Source organism: Perna viridis, chromosome 9 (genome assembly GCF_037379345.1).
Source record: "Perna viridis isolate PV_CMFRI_1.1 ecotype Kerala chromosome 9, ASM3737934v1, whole genome shotgun sequence".
Taxonomy (NCBI): domain Eukaryota; kingdom Metazoa; phylum Mollusca; class Bivalvia; order Mytilida; family Mytilidae; genus Perna; species Perna viridis.
The window spans coordinates 42,461,455-42,470,504 of record NC_142453.1 but is presented as its reverse complement, the minus strand read 5'-3'; the positions used below and the strand labels follow the sequence as shown (position 1 = coordinate 42,470,504).

The following is a 9,050-nucleotide window of genomic DNA, read 5'->3' as shown; positions in this document are numbered from 1 at the left end:
GTGTAACTACATTCCTATTTCAAAATTTACATGTTTGTTGCTTATGTCTAAACCCCTACAGTTTCCTCCAATTTTACCCTTCTGTGAATGAGGCTGATACATCTAAACTATTTCTTGAATGTCAATACTTTAGCTTCAGTGGGAATAATATTAGCAGTCACAAGAACATGTATGTACATATATCATATTTAGGTAGCAATGATGATTTCTTTACAACTGTACTCCAGTATCACCAAAAGAAGATTCTCAATTTCTCATTTGATGGTAATGATAGTAAAAGCTCATGTTATGTACTGCACACTTTGTAGTGATGATCTGATCATGATAGTGTTGCTCTTAAATATAATGTGAAAATCCTCTTAAAATTTTGCAGGAGTTTCTTGCTGTATACCAGTAGCTATTCTGACCATAGAATCCCAACCAATAATGATACCTAAAAAATAGTTAAGAACTAAAAATGTCATAGTATTGGGTAGATTTTTAATTTTAAAAAAATGCAAACAAAGCACAAAAATGTGATGTCAAGGTCAATGGTAATTAACCCTAGAGCATGTAGAAGGCTATACATCTTAAAAATGCTTAACAACATGCCAATTATCAAAAACCTACCTTGAAAGATAATAAAGTAACAACCTAATGTAAACATGATTTGTGTTACTGGCTGACTAATTACTATGAGGGTGATTGGTCAGTTTCAGCAGGCAACAACCATCCCCTCACTTTTCAAAGCCATGCAAAACATAATCTGTAGGTCTTCAACTCTTGAAGGTTTCTTACAAATATTTCTAACTTATTAATATATTCTGATTTATATGGAACTCATTCATGTATAAAGACAGAACTTACTGTGCTAAGTTGAAAAACTAACTACAAGTAATATGCTTCTTGTGCTCAATTAAGTAACAGAGTGCACAACATTAATAACAATTTGAAGTAAACTGATTACCTAAAAAAACATCAAAATCATGTACAAGTAATGCTTTACCATGCATATATAGGAATACCTGTCATTACAAGTTATCACATGTTGCTCTCACTACAGGATCCAAAACCCAATCCATCAGGTTGGTCAATGTATTAATAGTCATCTGGTATTATCAGGTTGTCTCTACAGTATACAAAGCTAAAAGTACTGCATTGAATCTCTACTGATGCATTTCTTCACATATTTTTTTTTTAAATACCTTGAGTGGTTTTGGAGGAGCTGTGCTAACAAGATTTTCACATTTTCACATTAAAAATCAATCAGTTTAATTATCTCCCTTTATGGGTCTATTTACATAAAGCCTAACTTTCCAATTTTAATAATATAAAAAATTAGGTGACTTTTTAATCATTCAAACAGTATGCATGAAAGTTTCTGATTGTCTGTGAAATGATAAACAAAATCAAACATCTCCACTACTATTTTGCGAGTTTAAGTGTGCTTTCTATTAAAATGTGTGTCATGAAAGCTTCCTGTGTATTCAAAGCAAAACCGTTTCAGCCTATTGACGGTGTCATCAAGATTATGTTAAAAAATGCATACCTGTGGATGAAAAAAAAATTGTTTAATTATTTAATAATCACTGAGTATTGCATGTATAAGTACTTACTGCTACAGTAAATGTGTCAAATGATAATCGCTCTTTTTAATTGGTCAATATTCTTCTCTAAGAAATGTGTAAGTGTCTCTCTTTTAAATACAAGTCTTCACTTAAAGTTCTGAAAAAATGAAAATACAGCTAGACAAATTTAGTTGTACAAGTATTAAAATGCCAGCCACATGTGTAAAGATTGAGTTGAATATGGTTCTTTTGAAAAATTTCTGTTGGTATTGAACCCTCCCCCCTCCAAAAAAAACCCAAAAAACAAATGCCAATTAACATATTTCAATCTTTGCACACAGCATATCTTATTTTAAGTTCTATTCAAGAACTTTTAAGAACTAACATGTATTAGGAACACATACTAAGCAACAAATCCAGTTAAAACTTTTGCAGGATTGTCAGGTAGTGCCTGTTTTGTACTATATTTTACGTAAACAAATTGTAAGTCTATTCTACTGACTGAAAACTTGTGACTTGTTCTTGTAACGAATGTTCAAATGAGGTTGAATTGATTACGAATACTTTAATTCTTCTTTCAAATAGAAATATTGATTTTGCAAGCTGGTTAAATATAAATAAAAATATTGAACTTGCGAAGCAAAAATTTTCATCCCCCCCCCGCTTTGTAATGTCCATTATTATTTTTATAAGTCTTGCTCAGACGGTACATATACAGTAAAGCTCACAGTGCTCGCTGACTTAGGCAATGCCTACTCCATATTATAAACTTGGTAAGTATTCCCCCTTCAAATAAAATACTAAAAAAAATTCTAATTTTATAATGGGTAAACACCGCACGAGAATTCAGCTGTAGTTCCCAACCTGTGAGTGTGACTGTGGAAGGAGGAGACTGTTTCAGGAGCAGAGTAGTCAGAGCAAATCATGCAGATTTTCTGGAGCAGTACAACCCCTAACTTACTGTAGTCGGAACTTGACGTATGCATTCATTGCTGTATTGAATTCGTTAGTTTCTGAACGACTGCAGCATCAAGGTCTCAGTATCGTATAGATTTCTCCATTGGCTCCAATGCTAACGGTGCATGTTTCAAAAAATTTTTAAAAATTGAAAAGTTGATTCAAATAAACTTTCATACATATATCATGTTTCAGGAAATGTTCAAATTTGATTTTAACTTAAAAAACCTAGACCAGTCCACGAAGATTGGAAAATCATCAAACCTTGAAGTCAAAAGCACATGTTTTCTACTTTCACTTTGGTATTGTTGTTGTGCTGCAGTACTCCCTATCAACTGGATATCCTTCCTCTTTCCTGTCTTTGAATCTGTAAATAAAAATCACACATTTTTTCTACTTGGATACATCTTTAAATATGGCCAAAATTCAAGTTCAAAATTAAATGCAGCTCTTTAAAAAAAAATAAGAAAAAAAAGGAACTCTATTTTATTAGCCTCCATGTTTTGACGTACACCCGCTCAAGAATATCAATACGATACTGGTACCTATTACTAAAGGCAAAGTTTGCGAAAAAGTTTTAAAAAAATTTAACAGTTAATGTGATATGTTTTGAAATACCTTGTAATTTTTTTTTAAATTTCCATGGGAAATATGGTTGTAGCGGACAAATTTATACATGTACCCTATTCTGCGAAATAAGAAATTTCAATGGAAATAGTGAAATTTTTAGTTTTTTTAATTTTTAAATTTCAAACACAATTTTTAAGATGTTTGGGATAATTTGTCATAAAGTTGTAATAGATGTTCTAAATATTTGAAATTTATGAAAATTGTTGACCTTTTCTGTATTATGTAATTTATGTGATTTTTTATTATTGTCATGTATGAATATTTGACTTTTTTCAAAATAAAAGTTGTACTGTTAACTTTTTGTTTTCTTTGAGCCAAATATATTACTGAACATTTAAAAGAACAATTAATGCTGAATAACTGTGATGGTTAATGATTTTATGAAACTTCACACCTAGGCTAGAATAGCCACTTAAACTGCTTAGATGTTGGAGCTCCGGGTCACTCATCAGCCTCATAATCATACCAGTAAAAATGACACTGTTGGCACATTAATGCAAATTTTGAAATAATGCAACCTCTTGGCACTTAGCAAGTATGATACAAATATTTCTAGAAAAGTATATATACACAGAATTCCAAAAATCCACATTCAAAGTGCAAAAATGCCAAAAGTACACAAGTCAAAAAGTGGCTATTTCAAGCATGGACATGATAAAAGAAGACAAGTGCCTACCATAAAATGGGAAACAAACTGAGCCTCAAAAGACTGTTTTTCATAGACCAGATGCAAACACTAGAGCAGAGGATACATTAAACCCACAAGCATTACCTATTTTGGAAGAGAATGTGAAAAAAATGGAAAACCCACCAAAAATCACAGTACTTAGAGAAAAACCTGGGGAGGAGAACATATTTGAAAAGTACATGCACCCTAAAATACAAGGCAATAAGGACACTTACAGATTTCTACATGCAGATAAGACTTGTAAGCTGTTCACTGAAACATTTCATGAACATGTAAACCAATTTCCAGACTGTCCAGGCAATTTCCAGTTTGACTACTCAAAAGAGCGACAGCATACCATGTGCTGGATGGAAAGTGTGGTATGTACATTGTGTGGATACAAAACTAAAATGGTTCCTCTTTATGAAGAAGTAGACTCAGGCAAGAGAGGCAGAAAGGCAGGTGCACCAAATATCAGACTGCAGATTGCACTAGCAGACAGTAGCATTTCAAATAGTGCATGGTGCCAGATTATGAGCACTATCAGTCATCCCGCACCATTTAGTACAAACATGCAGAGACAAGCAAACACCACTGGAGAAGAACTTGTGAAAATGAACAAAAAAGACATGAAGGAACAAAGAAAAACTGTAAAAAGGACACTTCTAAGACATGGGTTCCCAGAAAACACACCTATACCAGCTGAAACTGACACACAATACAACAAATCCTTGTTCGGTCACCGTAAAACAACACCGTTTCAGCCTGCTACCCAGGCTACAAGCTCACTAGCAGAAAATGTGACAGTAAAGAAGAAACTTATTGGACTTCATGATGCAAACAAGCTTTGTAAGACAGCAAGCTATTTAAGATCACTTGGGGGAGATCCAGAGTGTCCAGGCCACCCTGGTCACTGTTCAGCAAACATGAAATGGAGTGCTACAATTGGCAATGAAGAGAGATATGGTGAAATACTGGCTGATATGCTAAATGAAGATGAAGAACCACTTATAATTGGACAATTAACAACAGATGGGGACAGCCATGCATTCAGAGGATTTAGCCGGAAACAAGAAGAAAATTTAAATTTCATACCTGAGAACCTTCGCGACACCAGACACTTAGCCAAATCACAAGTGCGAGCCTGTGACAATGCCAAATTCAGTGAAATGATGCTACAGTTTGTAACTAAGGCAGACCGTACTATGCTCCAAAGACGATTTGCTATTGACTTAAGCAACAGATGCACAATAGAGTTCAACTTTGCTCTGAAGGAGTGTGCAGGAGACATGAACAAGCTTGTGAACAGACTTAGCTATGCAGCAGACAGTATCATTGCATGTTATACAGGACATTGTGGAGAAAAGTGCAAATCGTACTCCTATGTATGTAAAGGTACTGAGCAAGATCACTGGGGCAAAGATTTTATGCCAGATGAGGAAGCAAAATGCTTGTACATGACAGATGATGATGAGATACTTGTGCGTAATATAATAAACATTCGATTTGGTCGGACAAACTTGGTTAAGACTCGCTTTGGGACAACGACACAAAAGTGTGAGGCCGTAAACCGAGGCTATCGCAAGTCAGATCCAAAAGAATCTACTCACCCGAGGAACTATTCTGCTCGTACTCATTCAAGTGCACACAGGATTAATCATGGGCCAGGGGAATCTGCACTTCTGAAGTGTGAGGCTCTTGGTGTACCACTTCCACCAAACTCGCGTCCGGTCACCAAGCTGAAAAGACAGAATGAGAAATATGAATATGATAGACAGAGACAAAAGACACCAAAGGTGAAAAAAGCTAGAATTGATTCTGCAATCAGGAATTTTAAGACTTATGACTCAATACCAGATGAGCCTGATACATATAAAAAAGGACTAGCTGACTCTGAATCTTGTGAAGTGATGCAAATGAAAACACGAAAGAAAACGTGCAATGAACATGGATATTCAAAAGGAAAATAAGACTTTGTTAGGACTTAAAACTTACATTCTGCAACTAAAAAACACAATCTGGGTAAGTTGAATGATGCTGGCATGCTGGGGGGTCCACATTTTTACAAATTTGTCTACTATTATTAATTTCTGGCAGTTCAAGGGACAAATGTTCAGCGTTAATACATAAACTGTTATGGCAAATGTGCGAAACATGCAAGTGCGGGGGTATATCTAAAAGATCATGCACAAGCATATACATAAATCTGTGAGCTAAATGATATTTAATCCTGCCACCAGGCCATTTAACTTTCAAACGACCATATTTAGGGCCTCTAGTAAAGCCTCTTTCTCTTTGATTAACAGCAAATCTAGTAGACCAAAATTTACAATTTTTGGAATTTTGCTGATTTAGATCAATTTTAGAATTAAGCTTGGCTAATTGCAGAATTTTCCATTGGGGATCCATTTTGGAAATGCCATGTGACTAGTACCTACCCAGGTTATGTAAATTAGTTGCAGCATCTGACATAATTTGCATATTTTTTTTCTAACTTTAAATCGAAAGTAGTGGTACTAGGTCTCAATATCGTATAGATTTCTCCATTGGCTCCAATGCTAACGGTGCATGTTTCAAAAAATTTTTAAAAATTGAAAAGTTGATTCAAATAAACTTTCATACATATATCATGTTTCAGGAAATGTTCAAATTTGATTTTAACTTAAAAAACCTAGACCAGTCCACGAAGATTGGAAAATCATCAAACCTTGAAGTCAAAAGCACATGTTTTCTACTTTCACTTTGGTATTGTTGTTGTGCTGCAGTACTCCCTATCAACTGGATATCCTTCCTCTTTCCTGTCTTTGAATCTGTAAATAAAAATCACACATTTTTTCTACTTGGATACATCTTTAAATATGGCCAAAATTCAAGTTCAAAATTAAATGCAGCTCTTTAAAAAAAAATAAGAAAAAAAAGGAACTCTATTTTATTAGCCTCCATGTTTTGACGTACACCCGCTCAAGAATATCAATACGATACTGGTACCTATTACTAACGGCAAAGTTTGCGAAAAAGTTTTAAAAAAATTTAACAGTTAATGTGATATGTTTTGAAATACCTTGTAATTTTTTTTTAAATTTCCATGGGAAATATGGTTGTAGCGGACAAATTTATACATGTACCCTATTCTGCGAAATAAGAAATTTCAATGGAAATAGTGAAATTTTTAGTTTTTTTTAATTTTTAAATTTCAAACACAATTTTTAAGATGTTTGGGATAATTTGTCATAAAGTTGTAATAGATGTTCTAAATATTTGAAATTTATGAAAATTGTTGACCTTTTCTGTATTATGTAATTTATGTGATTTTTTATTATTGTCATGTATGAATATTTGACTTTTTTCAAAATAAAAGTTGTACTGTTAACTTTTTGTTTTCTTTGAGCCAAATATATTACTGAACATTTAAAAGAACAATTAATGCTGAATAACTGTGATGGTTAATGATTTTATGAAACTTCACACCTAGGCTAGAATAGCCACTTAAACTGCTTAGATGTTGGAGCTCCGGGTCACTCATCAGCCTCATAATCATACCAGTAAAAATGACACTGTTGGCACATTAATGCAAATTTTGAAATAATGCAACCTCTTGGCACTTAGCAAGTATGATACAAATATTTCTAGAAAAGTATATATACACAGAATTCCAAAAATCCACATTCAAAGTGCAAAAATGCCAAAAGTACACAAGTCAAAAAGTGGCTATTTCAAGCATGGACATGATAAAAGAAGACAAGTGCCTACCATAAAATGGGAAACTGAGCCTCAAAAGACTGTTTTTCATAGACCAGATGCAAACACTAGAGCAGAGGAAACATTAAACCCACAAGCATTACCTATTTTGGAAGAGAATGTGAAAAAAATGGAAAACCCACCAAAAATCACAGTACTTAGAGAAAAACCTGGGGAGGAGAACATATTTGAAAAGTACATGCACCCTAAAATACAAGGCAATAAGGACACTTACAGATTTCTACATGCAGATAAGACTTGTAAGCTGTTCACTGAAGCATTTCATGAACATGTAAACCAATTTCCAGACTGTCCAGGCAATTTCCAGTTTGATTACTCAAAAGAGCGACAGCATACCATGTGCTGGATGGAAAGTGTGGTATGTACATTGTGTTGATACAAAACTAAAATGGTTCCTCTTTATGAAGAAGTAGACTCAGGCAAGAGAGGCAGAAAGGCAGGTGCACCAAATATCAGACTGCAGATTGCACTAGCAGACAGTAGCATTTCAAATAGTGCATGGTGCCAGATTATGAGCACTGTCAGTCATCCCGCACCATTTAGTACAAACATGCAGAGACAAGCAAACACCACTGGAGAAGAACTTGTGAAAATGAACAAAAAAGACATGAAGGAACAAAGAAAAACTGTAAAAAGGACACTTCTAAGACATGGGTTCCCAGAAAACACACCTATACCAGCTGAAACTGACACACAATACAACAAATCCTTGTTCGGTCACCGTAAAACAACACCGTTTCAGCCTGCTACCCAGGCTACAAGCTCACTAGCAGAAAATGTGACAGTAAAGAAGAAACTTATTGGACTTCATGATGCAAACAAGCTTTGTAAGACAGCAAGCTATTTAAGATCACTTGGAGGAGATCCAGAGTGTCCAGGCCACCCTGGTCACTGTTCAGCAAACATGAAATGGAGTGCTACAATTGGCAATGAAGAGAGATATGGTGAAATACTGGCTGATATGCTAAATGAAGATGAAGAACCACTTATAATTGGACAATTAACAACAGATGGGGACAGCCATGCATTCAGAGGATTTAGCCGGAAACAAGAAGAAAATTTAAATTTCATACCTGAGAACCTTCGCGACACCAGACACTTAGCCAAATCACAAGTGCGAGCCTGTGACAATGCCAAATTCAGTGAAATGATGCTACAGTTTGTAACTAAGGCAGACCGTACTATGCTCCAAAGACGATTTGCTATTGACTTAAGCAACAGATGCACAATAGAGTTCAACTTTGCTCTGAAGGAGTGTGCAGGAGACATGAACAAGCTTGTGAGCAGACTTAGCTATGCAGCAGACAGTATCATTGCATGTTATACAGGACATTGTGGAGAAAAGTGCAAATCATACTCCTATGTATGTAAAGGTACTGAGCAAGATCACTGGGGCAAAGATTTTAGGCCAGATGAGGAAGCAAAATGCTTGTACATGACAGATGATGATGAGATACTTGTGCGTAATATAATAAACATTCGATTTGGTC

At 34.9% G+C, this 9,050-nt stretch overlaps 1 long non-coding RNA gene across 1 annotated transcript; it reads right to left on the bottom strand.

The window, feature by feature from the left end:
* Nucleotides 1–294: 294 nt before the first annotated feature.
* Nucleotides 295–2,600, bottom strand: LOC148608608 (uncharacterized). The gene is made up of 4 exons (XR_015915073.1): nt 2,509–2,600; nt 1,596–1,704; nt 1,005–1,108; nt 295–433 (listed from the first exon to the last, which is right to left on the bottom strand). It is a non-coding gene; the product is annotated as an uncharacterized LOC148608608 (long non-coding RNA).
* Between the last annotated feature and the right edge of the window lie 6,450 nt (nt 2,601–9,050).